We start from the raw sequence: 16,209 nt of genomic DNA on the forward strand, positions 1-16,209 counted from the left end.
CCGTCAATGGGCTGAATTCCAAATCAGATGAAATCGTGACCCTGCCGAGGTCATTATCCAGCTGCGGACGCTAGAGCACTATAATGACAGGCGGGTTAAACAGCACATCAAAAGACAAATTTTTCGTCATCTACGATTTGCTAAATTGTTGTACATTGTCGAATCGTCTCAAAATATGATTCTAATTCAAATAATAATGCTATTTAAGATTTTTTTAATGCTGTCTCAAGCACTTTAAAAAGCTGCATGGACCATGTGTTTATGTATATTTCCATCATTTCTTGTCCTGTAATAAAGCTGAAAGGACCACGAAGACTACATATCCCAGGAGCCATTGTGAGGTCAAGAAGGACGGACGTAATGTGAACATTTTTAATAAATTGCCGAGCGACTCGCCACCTAATGAGAGGGAGGCAAGGTATCAAGCGATGGCCAGTTGAATTGAGCGAGCGACTTTGAATCATGCGGAACAAATCAAAAACCACATTTAGCGCAAGCTAATGCATTATTTCATCAACTCAAGGAAGAGGATGGACCACATTTGTCGTTGTTTTCTTCGGATCAGTCGAGTTGGGAAGAGTGACAGGCCGACAGCAAAAACGGCGGAAGAATGGGCTGTGTGATATAGTGTATGACGTGGCCCTTTGTCCTGTTCAAGTGGGAACTGAGTGGCATGCCTGAAAAAATTGAATTGAACTAGTTTATTGTCAATATTTTTGAAATTACTTTTTTTCAAGGTTATATTTGATTATTTATTTATTTTTTTTAATCAATCTTTTCAATTTGTATACAGATGTGTGTGTTTAAGAAGCTTCATTGCATGTATATACTTTGGATAAGGTGATTGGTACATCACCTAACCTCACAAACAGATATCCTCAGTGTATCAAATACTTGTTCTCCCCACTGTATGTATATATATATATATATATATATATATATATATATATATATATATATATATATATATATATATATATATACTCACCGGCCACTTTATTAGGTACACCTGTCCAACCGCTCGTTAACACTTAATTTCTAATCAGCCAATCACATGGCGGCAACTCAGTGCATTTAGGCATGTAGACATGGTTTAAGACAATGTCCTGCAGTTCAAACCGAGCATCAGTATGGGGAAGAAAGGTGATTTGAGTGACTTTGAACGTGGCATGGTTGTTGATTCCTTGTCATCATTGATTCCTCTCATAGCAATCATTTACAAAAGTAAATCTTGTCTTCATTATAATTATTTGAAGCAGATATGACAAAATACAGTATATTTCTAGTTCCTTGGAGAAGTCATTTACTGTATGTAACCGGTGGTGTTCGTCGTTGTGTATTAATGACCGGAGCCAAGGCTGCTGGCGTGATGAGCTTTTAATTATCACACTGGTTACATGTATATCCACTTAGTACATTAATGGTGCAGTTTCGCAGAAATAAGGTGACCCCCGCTCACCATGTTTCATGTATGTTAAAATGTGCATGTGACCTAGATGAATTTGTCACCTATGTGGTTTGTGATTTTATTGTGAAGGTGCAAGTGTTTGTAGTGTTGTTTTCCTTTAGGTTTCTTTGACTTGTTTGTTTAATCAACTTTGTTATTGAGATTTTGTCATTGTTCAGTCCGAATTTATTTTCATCCCTAAGGAGTGCACCGGCTCACTGTGCATGTCTGAAGGCAGTCAGCTGGAAATAATCAAGCACATGCTCCAATATATGTCTGAAAAGACACATTCTGTGTAAATTTGCGGGTCACATCACACGTGAATGTTGCTGTATGACTATGTCTAAAAGCAGCTGTAGTCACCGATTTCAAATATGCACATTTGCATGTTGTTCTTGTGTTTTGTATCGGTTGTGTTTTGCAGTTTTTTTTTTTTTTTTATAAGGTCTTGTGTATCATATTTTCTGTTGCTTTTTGCTCTTCAGGCCCACAATACAGTTCTTTAACCACACACTTTTTACCAAGTGAGTATTTTTGCACCACACACTTGTGTCCTGCAACTTTGTCGTGATGCCACTCCATTCAAAATTTTATAAGTGAACCTATGAATTGGAAGTGGAGTTTCACTCCCGTTCTTTCCAGCTCCCAGAGAAAAACTCCCAGTATGCACTCCACTCCCGGAGCTGAGTCAAAAAGTAAATCCCATCCCGTCCCACTCCTGTAGAATGACTCCCAATCCCGTCCCTTTCCCAGTCAGTATACTCCCACTACATCCCAATGCAGTTTTTATTTTAACACTTTTAAGCTGGTCATTAGGAAAGTCAGTGGATTTATTTTTTTTTTTTAGATTACTGCATTTAATGCAAATTAAAATCAAATTCAATCATAGTCAATACTAGACCCACATATTTTTTACACGCCACGGATTTTGTAGTGGCACTGTCGTGTTTCACTCTCAAGAAGTTATTAGAAAACTTCTAATAACTTAGACCTTGTCTGCTCAGGTTTAACCGATGAGTCACTAGTTCTGAGTTTCAGCATGCCCGTCTCATCTCATCAATTTTTCTTTTCCGTCCACATCTCTAGTTCTGAGTTTCATGTGTATTTCGCTCTTCGGGTTTTCACCTCCACCGTTCACCATGTTGAGTCCGCAGCGGAGTAAGAAGCATTGGACACTTGGTCTATTGGAATGTGTAATTCTTTTGACATGCCACCAAATTAAAACTACAAAAATGGACGTTTCTTAACACAGGTGAGAATCATCATCTATATTGGTATTCCCGCTCCCGCCCACTCGTGTTGATTATTAGTCCTGTCCCGTCCCAAATCACGGAATTAATAAAATTTTGACTCCCATCCCGCGGGAGTCCCGTGGGAATCCCGTGACCTGCAGGTTTTCCTGAAATGCTCATGCTCTAATTCATGCTCTAATTCAAACATTCTAAATTATCTGTTGGAGGGATTTTGATTGGGAAAGGTTGTTTTTTCGTATATGCCCTGCGATTCGCTTGCATGCAATCAACAAGCTAACACACATCCTAGCTGCACCCACATATATTGGCCCTACCGTTTTTAAACACATTATATATTGTATATATACACTGTATATACTGTTTATACAGTGTGTATATATATATATATATATATATATATATATATATATATATATATATATATATATACTGTATATGTGTGTGTGTATATGTATATGTATACATATATATACATATACACACACACATAAGTTTACATACACTTGTGAAGCACATAATGTCATGGCTCTCTTGAGTTTCCAGTTATTTCTACAACTCTGATTTTTCTCTGATAGAGTGATTGGAACAGATACTTATTTGTCACAAAAAACATTCATGAAGTTTGGTTCTTTTATGACTTTATTATGGGTGAACAGAAAAAAGTGATCAAATCTGCTGGGTCAAAAATATACATACAGCAGCGCTAATATTTGGTAACATGTCCCTTGGCCATTTTCACTTCAATTAGGCACTTTTGGTAGCCATCCACAAGATTCTGGCAAGCTTCTGGTTGAATCTTTGACCACTCCTCTTGACAGAATTGGTGCAGTTCAGTTAAATTTGATGGCTTTCTGACATGGACTTGTTTCTTCAGCATTGTCCACAAGTCCTCAATGGGGTTTAAGTCAGGACTTTGGGAAGGCCATTCGAAAACCTTAATTCTAGCCTGATTTAGCCATTCCATTACCACTTTTGATGTGTGTTTGGGGTCATTGTCCTGTTGGAACACCCAACTGCGCCCAAGACCCAATCTTCGGGCTGATGATGTTAGGTTATCTTGAAGAATTTGAAGGTAATTCTCCTTCTTCATTATCCCATTTACTCTCTGTAAAGCACCAGTTCCATTGGCAGCAAAACAGCCCCACAGCATAATATTACCACCACGTGCTTGACGGTAGGCATGGTGTACTTGGGGTTAAAGGCCTCACCTTTTCTCCTCCAAACATATTGCTGGGCATAGTGGCCAAACAGCTCGATTTTTGTTTCGTCTGACCACAGAACTTTCCTCCAGAAGGTCTTATCTTTGTCCATGTGATCAGCAGCAAACTTCAGTCGAGCCTTAAGGTGCCGCTTTTGGAGCCAGGGCTTCCTTCTTGCACGGCAGCCTCTCAGTCCATGGAGATGCAAAACACGCTTGACTGTGGACACTGACACCTGTGTTCCAGCAGCTTCTAATTCTTGGCAGATCTGCTTTTTGGTGATTCTCGTTTGAATCTTCACCCTCCTGACCAATTTTCTGTCGGCAGGTGATAGCTTGCATTTTCTTCCTGATCGTGGCAGTGACAAAACAGTGCCATGCACTTTGTACTTACAAACGATTGTTTGCACTGTTGCTCTTGGGACCTGCAGCTGCTTTGAAATGGCTCCAAGTGACTTTCCTATTATATATATATATTTCTGTCTCCATCTCTGTACACGTGTATAATGTGTACCATGATTTTACAAGTTGATTTTGGGGAAAAAAAAGTGTGCATTATATTCGGGAAATCACGGTACATGCTGTAACACAAAAAGGGTTTAAAGGATATGTCTTTGTGAGTTTAGGTATTGCACCCATCACCTTATCAAAAGTATATACATGCAATCAAGCTTCTCGAACATACACATCGATATACAAATTGAAGAGATTGATAATGAAGAAAAAAAATCAAATACAACCTTGAAAAAAAGTATTTAAAAAAAAATGACAAGTATTTCAGTTCAATTTTTTCAGGCAAGTGACTCAATAAAGTTTTTTAATTTTTTTTTTTGCCACTCAATAAAGTTTCCTCTTGAACAGAACACGGAGCTACATCACACGTCGCACAGCCCACTCTTCTGCCGTTTGCGCGCTGTCACTTCTACTTGCCGAGACGCAGACTCATCCGAGGAAAACAACGACAAAAACGTCTCATCCTCTTCCTTGAGTTAATGAAATAATGCATTAGCTTGCGCTAAATTTAGTTTTCAATACATTCCGCGCATTTCAACGTCGCTCGCTCAATCCAAACGGCCGGTGCTCTCTTCGCATGCCTCCCTTTTCTTAGGTGGTGCCTCGCTCGGCAATTTATTAAAAATGTTCACATTAGTTTCGTCCTTCTTGACCACACAACGGCTCTTGGGATATGTAGTCTTTTGTGCTGCTTTCGGTTTTGAAAAAGTACAAGAAATGAAGGAAATATGGAGATAAACACATGGTCCATGCAGCGTTTTAATGCTTATTTATGAGTGCAATAAAACTATAAAACTCAAATGACATTATCTCCCATTCTCGTATTGGCCCGAATATAAGATGGTGGTTTTTACATTGAAATAACACTGATAAAAGAGGGGGTCGTCTTATATTCGCGGACTAGACAGTATACCCATTCACGACGCTAGATGGCACCAGATATCATTGAAGCGATGTTCTGTCATGATATAGCTCAGCTACTCTCCCCATTCACGACACTAGATGGCGCCAGATATCATTGAAGTGATGTTCTGTCATGACAGATCTCAGCTACTCTTTTTAGTTTAACCAGTTTGCATTATTTTATTGCAGAGTTTTTTCATATTCAGAATTGTTTCAAGACAACAGTTACAATTAGACTTCACTTTGATGGGTAATGCAGTTATTGCAATTTTGTTGTTTTATCACAATAGATTGGTTTATTTACATTTCAAAAACCAGAAGCCATTCATTTACGAATGTGATTGCACTTTAGTTTACATATTTAAATGTTCAGATATTAAGATTGGAATGAGGCAAAATAACATGCTTTTTCTCTCAAATATATTGTTATAATCATTTGTTTCAGATGTACTGTAATTATTTTCTGTATAAAAATTAATTTGGTGTTCAAAAAGTCTTTTTTCAAACTTGAGTCTTGAAAGGAAGGGGGTTGTCTTATAATCAGAGCCGTCTTACATTCGGGCCAATACTTCAAATAAAAATTAGTGTGGATATCAACTTCCGCACTTTCAAATGAGAGCAACCAGTGGCACGTGGGTGACGTAAATACAGTGTGACGAGGCTTCAAATATAATATGCGTAAACACGTCGCCGCCAACACGTTCGGTGTTAAAGGGTTAATAACAGAACAGAATAATCACTGGCTCCCCTCCACATTCTTGATGTGCTCAATCCACTCCGTTTTCACTGTTTGGTTGGACGGAAATTTTGTGTTGGAACAATTTCCTACACAACATGTATTAACCTTTGTTCTGTACTCTCCACATATTAACCATTGTTCCGGGAAAAGCATACGCGGAGATTAAAGGGTGGCCTAAAATGTCATTGCATATAATTGACTTTCCAAGATATGAATTTGAAATTGAGACTTTGCCTGTAAAATGTTGTCTATAAAAGTTGTAAAACAATAAAACAACAAACATGAATGAAATGAACAAAAAACATATTTTTAAATTATTTTTCAAACAAATCCTTTGACTAACACCTTGGAGACGGTCATTTGCTTTGCTTAGCCCCCCCCAAAAAAAAAAAAAAAAAACCACGGGAGATCAGAAGAGGATAGATAGATATACATCATTTTTACATTAAAAAAAATGAAACACACAGCTGGGACGCCCGTATGTACGAGCATGGGCTAAGCTACTATCCGAGCATATATCTTGTAAGTTACCGTATTGGGCCGAATATAAGTAGGCGTTTTTTGCATTGACATAAGACTGGAAAAGTGGGAGTAGTCTTATAGTCTGGGTCTAGACATTATAACCATTCACAAGGCTTGATGGCGCCAGATATCATTGAAGCAAATGCTGAACTTGAGGAGTAATGTTCTGTCATGATAAATCTCAGCTGCTCTCAAGTTTAACCAGTTTGCATTATTCTATTGCAGTTTTTCCTTATTCAGATTTGTCACAAGACTACAGTTATAATTAGACCTCACTTTGATGGTTAATGCAGTTATTGCAATTTTGTTGTTTTATCACAATACATTGGTTTATTTGCATTTCAAAAAACCAGAAGCCATTCATTTACGAATGTGATTGCACTTTAGTTTACATATTTAAATGTTCAGATATTAAGATTTGAATGAGGCAAAATAACATGCTTTTCCTCTCAAATATATTGTTATAATCATTTGTTTCAGATGTACTGTAATTATTTTCTGTATAAAAATTAATTTGGTGTTCAAAAAGTCTTTTTTAAAACTTGAGTCTTGAAAAAGAGGGGGTCGTCTTATAATCAGGGCCATCTTTAGCCTGGTACACCAGACTGACCGCTGTTCCAGCCATTGAGTCTGGCCACCATTCAGCGGATAAAATTTCCAGGGCGGAGCAAGCCACAGCATACAGACAGCGCAGTGGACCAATCAGCGACGGGCAAACGAGACGTTAGTAAAGCGACGAGGGACTTGCGCGTGTTAGTAAACATACGAGGAGAGCGGTGTTTATTCAACATGGCTAGCGTGAGACAGACTGTTGTCAATGACTTTTGTTGATGTGTTTTTGGTAATTTAAAACTGATTTTAGCGTGGATTGGAATATATTCTTGGCTCTCCTGTTCTCCATCTGTGTTGTTGTGGAGACAACTTTCGACGCGGAAGAGTGACGTTGCTCGTTAAGAACACGTCACGCAAATAAACAAATCTGATTGGATGGTTGATTTTGTTCATGCTCGAGAGGCCGTTAATGGGCTGGGTCCCAGACTATTCTCACAGTGTTTGAAAAACACAGGGAGAACAGTCTGGCCGTGCCAGGCAAGGCCATCTTATATTCGGGCCAGTACGGTAATTTCATTGCTCACACTGCCTTACGGGGTCATCAACATTTTGCCCCCCAACCCGCCAGAAAAATCAAACTCCGCGTATGGGTAAAAGTTCTTGTATTGGTTAGAAAAACAAGTAAAATAAATTACAAATTACGCAAGTGAGGACATCGAGTGCGAAAAAAGCCTCCATTTTAATTCATCACTTCCGGTTTCTGACTCTGGCATCATGGCCAACAGCAGAAGATTTAAACTGAGATTAAAACTGATTTTTGGCTCTTTGGTTTATTTTACAAACAAAAGGATGTGTTGTTGTTGTCCAATTTATTGACTTCAGTGAAGTTCCCCCTGAGGTGACAGTGGGACTTAAAAGACATTTTACTAAAATGGACGTCCAAAATTTTGATCAGCTCAAAGTTGGCCACGACAGGGTTGGGTTTTATTATGTGTCAGATCCCCATGAGATGCAAAATAAACGCGCCCAAATAGTAGAGGTACAGAGAGGCATGAATCAGGTATATGCAGCATCTTCCGCCAATTGGAGATGGCATTCCCAATTGAGAGGACACAAAGAGGTGGGGGCGGGCGCACGCAAGTGGGGGAGTCAAGCGCCGAGGGGTGAGGTGAGGCATAGCTCATTCCGTGGGCTCGTTAAACTGTGCAGCTCCTCGGATTCTACTGAGACAAAACCCCTCATCGCGACCCCTCGTCAAGCGCTCCTGTGTTGGATCGCATTGGCTCGCTGTGCTGCTTCAGCCTCCGTGACGCGGATGCAACAAGACCCTGCAAAGGGGCTACGCCAAAACTTTCTTCGTTGAGATTTGGAAAGGTAAGATGCTGCTTTTGATCTCCTGAAGAAACACGCTTTGACACGTGCATTTACTGTAAGTAATTTCGTTGCTTCTTTCCCGTTTAAACGCGTCACACACCTAAAATGTGCGCGACACATTCCATCAGAGCTGCGATGACGCTTTCATCCACCTGGGTTCATTAATTTAAAATGATCAGACATGCATGTCAAATTGCAAGCAATTTGTTGGAGATGATTGATGCACGTTAACCTTTATGTCCAGTCACAGAATAACACCAAATGGTGCTGTTTAAACAGGGCGTGTGTGCGTCTGTTGCCTCATTGTTGGTTGAGTACTTATCTTTAAGATATTGGCAATCCCCAAACTCCCGATTTTGCTTCATTTTGCACATCATATCTCAGTTTTGGATTGTTGTTGTTGTTTTTTTCATATAGAAAGTTGTTTGTGGTGCAATTCAACTTGTCTGTTTTTTTTTTTTTTTTTTTTTTTTTGAAACTACAGCGATTGTTTAACATCCGCACTACGTCTAACTTTTATTGCTTTGGATTTGCAGAATTGCATTTTTGTGTAATCAACAAGTTGGCTGATTGTGGATTTATGGATTACGAGAGAACTTTTCCCACCAAGAAAACAATCCGCTTCTGATGTAAATATCCTGCCTAGAATTTTGCAACATTTTTATGATCGCTGAGTGCGTGCAAAACGATTCCTTTGAATGAATATTTTATTATTGCACAAAAGACGGAACCGCTCCTGCAAAGAATTCTGAATAAAGAAAACAGTACTGTATACAGTCATCACACACCTTACAAGCCAATGGTTGCTGTACATTCCCCCTTTCATTTTAAAGCTCACATTAGCAGTTTCCCAACAGCAGCACCAGTGTCACCATGGAAACAAACACTCTTGGCACCATCATTTGATCGCCTCTAGCTCATCAATTTAGAAAACGTGCACGGGGTGTGAGCAGACGCCTCTGTTCAACAGCCCTGACGGATGTGGCCATAGAGGAGATCATTGAGGATCTTGTTAATAACAAGACCTTCTGCCCGGTGAGACATACTGGCTGGACCATGGCCATTTTGTCACAGGGGCGGGATCTGAAGGGATCTGGCGTTCAGTGTAATTGCCGGGAGAATCTCTATTGAAAAGTGTCCATGCAGCTAATGCGTTTTGTCCTTTTCCCAGAGGCTGTTCTCTAAACTACTGTACTGTGGCATTTTCCGTCTTACATGAATGAGCACAGACATTCAAGGCACATGCTGAAAGGCGGGATGAGTCATTTTGATGTTTAAATGCCCTATATCTGCGTGTGTGTGTGTGTGTCACTGTGAGTGATTAAAAAAAATACATCATTTGTAGTTCGGGCTCATTATGCGCATATATGACATGTTTTTATTTTTTCTTTCCAAGAACCAAGGCACTTTCGTAAGGCAGCCTATTCAAGGGTGCCATTTAGATATTGAATTTATATTTGTTGTCTTTTTGATGTCAAGCTTTGGTTATGTCACAGAAATGTGAACATTTAACATTTTTTTTAACAGACGAACAGGAATAAAAGTGAATACCACAAATAAGAATAATAGAAAATACCATATGCAGACTTATCATTTTCAATTTGAATAAGCAGATGCAGCATTTGTGTGTGCGCGGATTGTATATGCACAAATGCTGATAAAAGCAACCATTGGAAGCAAAGGTAATAAAGTTAGAATGCATAAACATGTCAAAATATATAGCGAGCATCCGTATATTAATGCCAGCCATCTGGGAAAAAAATGCTTTAATTAGAGTAGACATTGTTCATTGTTGTGTTGTGTTTATGTCAAAGCTTTGTAGAACATACTGTACATGAGGATGCTATGACTGAAACCAACAACAGCGAAAGAAAAAACAAAACAATCTAAGGATAGATCAAAACAAAATAAGAAACAACAACTGAGTGGTGAAATATACAGAAGATTGAAAATTCATACATTAACAATAGGGGTGTAATGGTACATGTATTTGTATTGAACCATTTCGGAACGGGGTGCTCGGTTCGGAATGGAGGCATACCGAACGAGTTTCTGATGTAATCTAGTGCTGTCAAATTTAGCGCGTTAACGGGCGATAATTAATTTTTTAATTTTAAAATTCTTGACGCATTTAACGCAAGTGCGGAATGACCCGCTCATGCATCCCATAATCCCACTGTTACGTCCCACGGACGGCTCGCTAAGGGCGTAACATAAAACGAGCCACACACCCAAGTTGCAAGTGGACACAAATTTATTCACACAAGTTGAAATCACAAATTAACAAAATATACAAAATGCGGAAGAAGCTGGCTTCAGCGTAAGCCCAAGCCAAAACAACAAACAAAATCAAACTACACTTAAACCCCACATGCTAACTAAACCCGATCGTAAAAAGGAAATAACAAAAAGACGGCCAATGAAAACGGCAGTTTACGCCTACTGCTGTAGTGCTCTTATTTACAATGGTGAACAAAAACGATCCAATAACGAATGAACACAAAAGACCTCACCGAAAGAGCGGAAGTGTAACAAAGTAGCGATCAAATGCACAGGTGAATGAATGGCGAGCAAACAGCTGGCGAGGAGAAGAGGTACGCAGCACGTATGCTGTCAAATGCGAACTCTCAGAGTGTTGACAGCGGCTAGTTTTTGAAGTTGGCACCCTTCCTCGGGTGTCCCATCAGCGGCGGCGACGTCGTCTTCCCGTCCGGCGTCAATCAGAGTACGTCACGTTGGGAGGGGAGGCAGCCAGCTGGCGGACGCGACGATCAACTGACTGACAGTCTCAAAAAAGATAACAATTCTCAAAAAAAGTCTCAAAAGCCTCAAAAAAGACAACCACTCAGAAGTGCAGTGATCAGCGTTGGTAACGGTTAAATGTAAACATGGAAGAAAAGCAGGTTGGCCCTCTGAGTGGGGAATTCAAATTAAAAAAGAATATAGATGGAACAACTTTCAGAAAATGTAAATATGTTGGTTTGGCTCAGCGACTGGCTAGAGAATGAGTAGAGAAGAGGGCCACATTTATGTGTAATCTGCACACACTTTGCACACATTATAAATAATACTGTTTTTGTTACTGTTCTAAGGCTCTGTTGTGTGTTTGTTTTAGCAGAGAATAATAAAATGTCTTCAACTGAAAGAATGTTAATGTTAATGCCATCTTGTGGATTTATTGTTATAATTAACAAATACAGTACCTATGTACAGTATGTTGACTGCATATATCTGTCTTGTGTCTTATCTTTCCATTCCAAAAATAATTTACAGAAAAATATGGCATATTTTAGAGATGGTTTGAATGCCATTAATTAATTTTTAAGCTATGATTAACTCGATTAAAAATTGTAATTGTTTGATAGCACTTTTCGAGGCTGTGGTCAACTTGAAACTGTTCAGTGTTGCAACTGTTCAATTTTGCACATCAGATATTTGTTTGAATAAAAAGTCTGAGCCAATGTTATTTATTTTTATTTTGTTTTTGAAAATATCTACATTTCAGAATATTGTATTTTCTATTTTTGAGCAGAATTCTAGCTTTGTATAGGCTACTGTTCCTATTGTTGAAAGCACAAAAGTGTGTAATAAACAACTCGCCTATTTATATTTTGCATTTTGTTTTCTTACTGTACCAAAAACAAACCGAACCGTGACCTCAAAACCGAGGTACGTACCGAACCGAGATTTTTGTGTACCGTTACACCCCTAATTAATAATATAGCATGCAAAACACTATTGCAAAATATGAAGAAAGATTACAAATGAACTGCAACATAAATTAACGAGAATAAACTGAATGAAGGAGACCAAAGTCAACGAATCATATGCAGTAGCTGTTTCTTGTATCTTTACTCAGTCAGTGTTCATTAAAAAAAGGCGAAGAAAGTGTGCAAGATATTATTTCTGCCAGATAAACTGAGATGTAACACTCAGGCGTGTGACGAAGAGTGGGTGACAAAATGTGAGCGTGAGAAAACAAGTGCAGACGTTAAAATAAGAACTCTTTATGTAAGTTTACATTTTAAAATCTAATTGTACTGTTGAGATCACTGAGAGGCTTCCTATTTCCACCTCTGGTGAGGTAAATGGAGCACAGGCAGCATGAAGGTGCAGCATATGTTACGGAACCTGCCTTGAGGGGAGCAACACCTTTTCTTGTTCTGATGCTTCAAAACAACTGGAAAATACAATTAAATCTGAATACAAAGGAATATAGCATGGGGATAGTCGCCAGAATTCACCATCCACATTGAGGTGAGAGTTTTCCATTCATGGAGTTCCTACTGTCTTTGTGTGGGATCCACTGCTTCTGTAATCCTCCTGGGAACACACCGAGGATGCCAAAGTGCCACCCAACTCCTTGGTTCATCCTCTAAACCCCTAATGTTTGTCTAGTTTGCTTCTCCTTTTCTCATCATGTCTGCACTACTTAATGTTGTCACTTTTCTCTTTTGTTGAGTTTTTCCGGATATTGCCATAATGTCATTCATTTTTTAATCATATTATTTTGCTTTACTTTTTAATCTTTAATTTATGATGATTGGATTCCTCGTATGGATCTTCCAATCGTTGCATTGCTAATGTAGTCCTGCCAATAGAAACGGTGTTTTAGTTCTCAGAGGTCCGCACAGAGAAGGGTCTTTCCCATGGGTTGACCAAACAAAGACCCTGGCTCCCTTCACTTCTGTTTGACTGCACAGGAACAGGACAACACAAGCATTCAACATAGAGGCTGCAGCCTGGTGGAAAAATGAAAGACCATATGACGGTCTTACGACATTTCTTTATTTGTATCATTATCATTATCATCAGATAACTGTGGTTTAATTAAAGACCATATAATATCTAAGAGCATAATTTTCATGTTAATGTGTAAGAGTAGATTAAACACAAATACAGGATTTGCACGTTGTCTGAGGAACTCCAAACTAGATTATGCACTAAAATAGACTGAACAATTATTGTCTTTTACTAATTCTTTACTTCTTATGCTTTTTCGAGTCACATTAGGTGGTCTGAACATATATTAACTGGATTAGCATAAATGACAGATTTCAAATTGAATTGGTGCCACTCACGGTGCAATAGTGAATAGGGCAGAAAGTAGGCACTGATCCAGTAACAACTGCACAAGATGATGATTACACAAAATCTGTTGACTGTTACGGTATCTGAGATGAAAAGTCGTATGATATATGAAAACATTGAAAGTTTTCCCCATTTTATTTTTACATTAATATTTCTTTGACCAAAGGTTCCAGACAAAAGATACCCATTCACCACAGAACTCACTTTAAGCATTAACATTACATTACATTGCTATAGCAGACACATCCTGCCCACTACCTACATCCCTTTGGCACCTGCTCCATCAGAATTCAGGTCAGCAGTGGAAGTCACGGAATTGCTCTGAGAATGAATGCTAAAGGGGTTGGGGGTAAATGGACAGTGTCTCGTTTTGTTTTTTTCCTCCTATTGAAAACAATCTACTCTTTGTGTGAAAACTAAACTGATTGATGTTTTTTAAACAAGTATAAAACTCAAAACAATAGTATTACTTTTGTGGGTGTCCTCCACATGATTGCCTTCATACATTTGTGGCTGTTCTCCACGTTTTCCTCAAGTATGGACTTTTAAACCGTTTTAGAGTATAATGAACTCTAAGGAATTAAGAGTATTTTCCCATCTTATGCTTAGATCCTCTTTGTGATGATCACAACAAAATGTCTCTTTTTTAGGGACTCGCTATCGATTTTGCCTCACCCACCTTTCTTTCACCCCTTTACTCCTTCTGAAATCCTTAATTAAGTGCGCAATGCGCCTCTAAGCAAGGTTTGTGTGCTCTTTGTTCACTTTCGGTGGCTCGGCAGGCATTGATGTTCCTCTTGAGCATGTAAATGGCTTCGAGCTGTGGGAGCAAAGAGCCGAGCTGCCACTTGTCCGCTCAGATTCGGGAGTGCTTCATCACTAGTGGACATTTTCAGATGCCAAAGGGGTCTCATGCATGAGAACCACGGCACTGAACACAATGACTGCACTCGGAGGAGAGACCCCTGCGTCCGTGATGCCCCCCCCTCCCACACACACACTTCTTCCGGAATAACCGCCTTACACTATTCCGCAGGAGCCTTTACCATCACCCTTTATACCCTACCGATATTTTCCTCCACCGCCCCATCACCCTGCATCCCTCTTACCCCATGAAGCTTAACCAATCATCCTACGCCTTGTGTGCAGCTCCCCATCGCTCAGCCTATCACCATCCCCACAACCCTAGCTGATAGAGCATACTGTCTAGTTTGTTTACCTCACCCACTTGTGTAACGGAACACAAAACAATCCCCTTCATTGCCTATTTGTCAGAACCCCCTTTCAGAACCGAACGGGGTGAGAGGCGAAGGGGTTGGAGGGCTGCAAAAACAAAAACGAAGGAAACAATTAAATCACCCCTCCTCCTTATGAACCCCGCGCTCGCGGTTTCCCAGCTCGATATTCTGTGAACTAACTTGGAGGCCTGTAAAGTGGCCCATTATTCTAGTAGGGATGGCGTGTTCCAAGAGCGCTCTGCCTCAATGGCCGATTAACACAGAGGGGTTTTTGTTTGTAGCTTTTGGCTCACTGCATTATACACTGCTTAATTAGGACTAGCTTCTATCTATCTATCTATCTATCTATCTATCTATCTATCTATCTATCTATCTATCTATCTATCTATCTATCTATCTATCTATCTATCTATCTATCTATCTATCTATCTATCTATCTATCTATCTATCTATCTATCTATCTATCTATCTATCTATCTATCTATCTATCTATCCATCCATCCATCCATCCATCCATCCATCCATCCATCCATCCATCCATCCATCCATCCATCCATCCATCCATCCATCCATCCATCCAATGTTATATGTCTATGTTTTTTTTAACAGTTTTCTCACTTTGGTACTTTTCTCACATCATTATCAACATTGAAAAGCAGTCAATGCATTTATCAAAGCTGTTAGTGCAAACTGAAAAATGCTGTGGGTCACACACAAAAGCATGTTACTTTTTCAAACATGACATGACAAGACCAAGTAGTCAATGTATAATGTCAAATAGTTTTGTCCTGTTCTATTATGCATATGGCGGAGAACACAGACAAGATTGAAAAAGCAGTTTCTGCTCTTGCACCCCTCTTTAAAATAAACTGCTGTATTTTAGGCCAAAAGAACCGATTTCTAAAAAAATTTTCAGCCGATTTTGTAAGTTGATATTTGAAGCTGATATCATTTTTTAAAAGCTCATAGATTATAAAGGCAACTTTTCAAATTTACAATGATGACCTGAGAGTTAAAGGAATAATTTAGCTTAGTGCTACCAAACCAACGAACGCAGCGCTTCTTTTTATGATTATACACACTCAGCGAGAACACTACAATATTTTAAAAATAATTAAACCCACCAGGACGTCACAATGAGATGTAAACAAGTGAAAGCTTAAGAGGATGCTCACCATGCTAAAGCTAATGCTAACACAAATGCTGCACCAACACTACAAGTTACATTTAGAGTGAAAGGATCACTTAGTAAAAACCTTAAAAGTATAAAGTAACATCGCATTTTCTCTTATATAAAACAGGCAAGCCTGAAACTTCCTGTAGCAGCCTGCCTTCAAGCTGCTGCGGGGTCCTTCCGGGGTCCTACTGTCAGTCATGGA

General features: G+C 39.2%; 1 protein-coding gene across 2 annotated transcripts in view; it reads left to right on the forward strand.

The window, feature by feature from the left end:
• The first annotated feature begins 8,294 nt into the window (after window positions 1-8,294).
• Window positions 8,295-16,209, forward strand: part of slc1a2b (solute carrier family 1 member 2b) — a 63,977-nt gene continuing 56,062 nt past the window's right edge. Inside the window, exon 1 of one of the 2 annotated variants that reach the window (XM_057836399.1) lies at window positions 8,295-8,501. The gene's annotated coding sequence lies outside the window, so the exon portion shown is untranslated. Of the gene's footprint in view, window positions 8,502-8,537; window positions 8,557-16,209 lie in introns of those variants that run through there. The other variant, XM_057836400.1, reaches the window with a different exon arrangement.

This window comes from Corythoichthys intestinalis, chromosome 5, assembly GCF_030265065.1.
Source record: "Corythoichthys intestinalis isolate RoL2023-P3 chromosome 5, ASM3026506v1, whole genome shotgun sequence".
Taxonomy (NCBI): Eukaryota; Metazoa; Chordata; class Actinopteri; order Syngnathiformes; family Syngnathidae; genus Corythoichthys; species Corythoichthys intestinalis.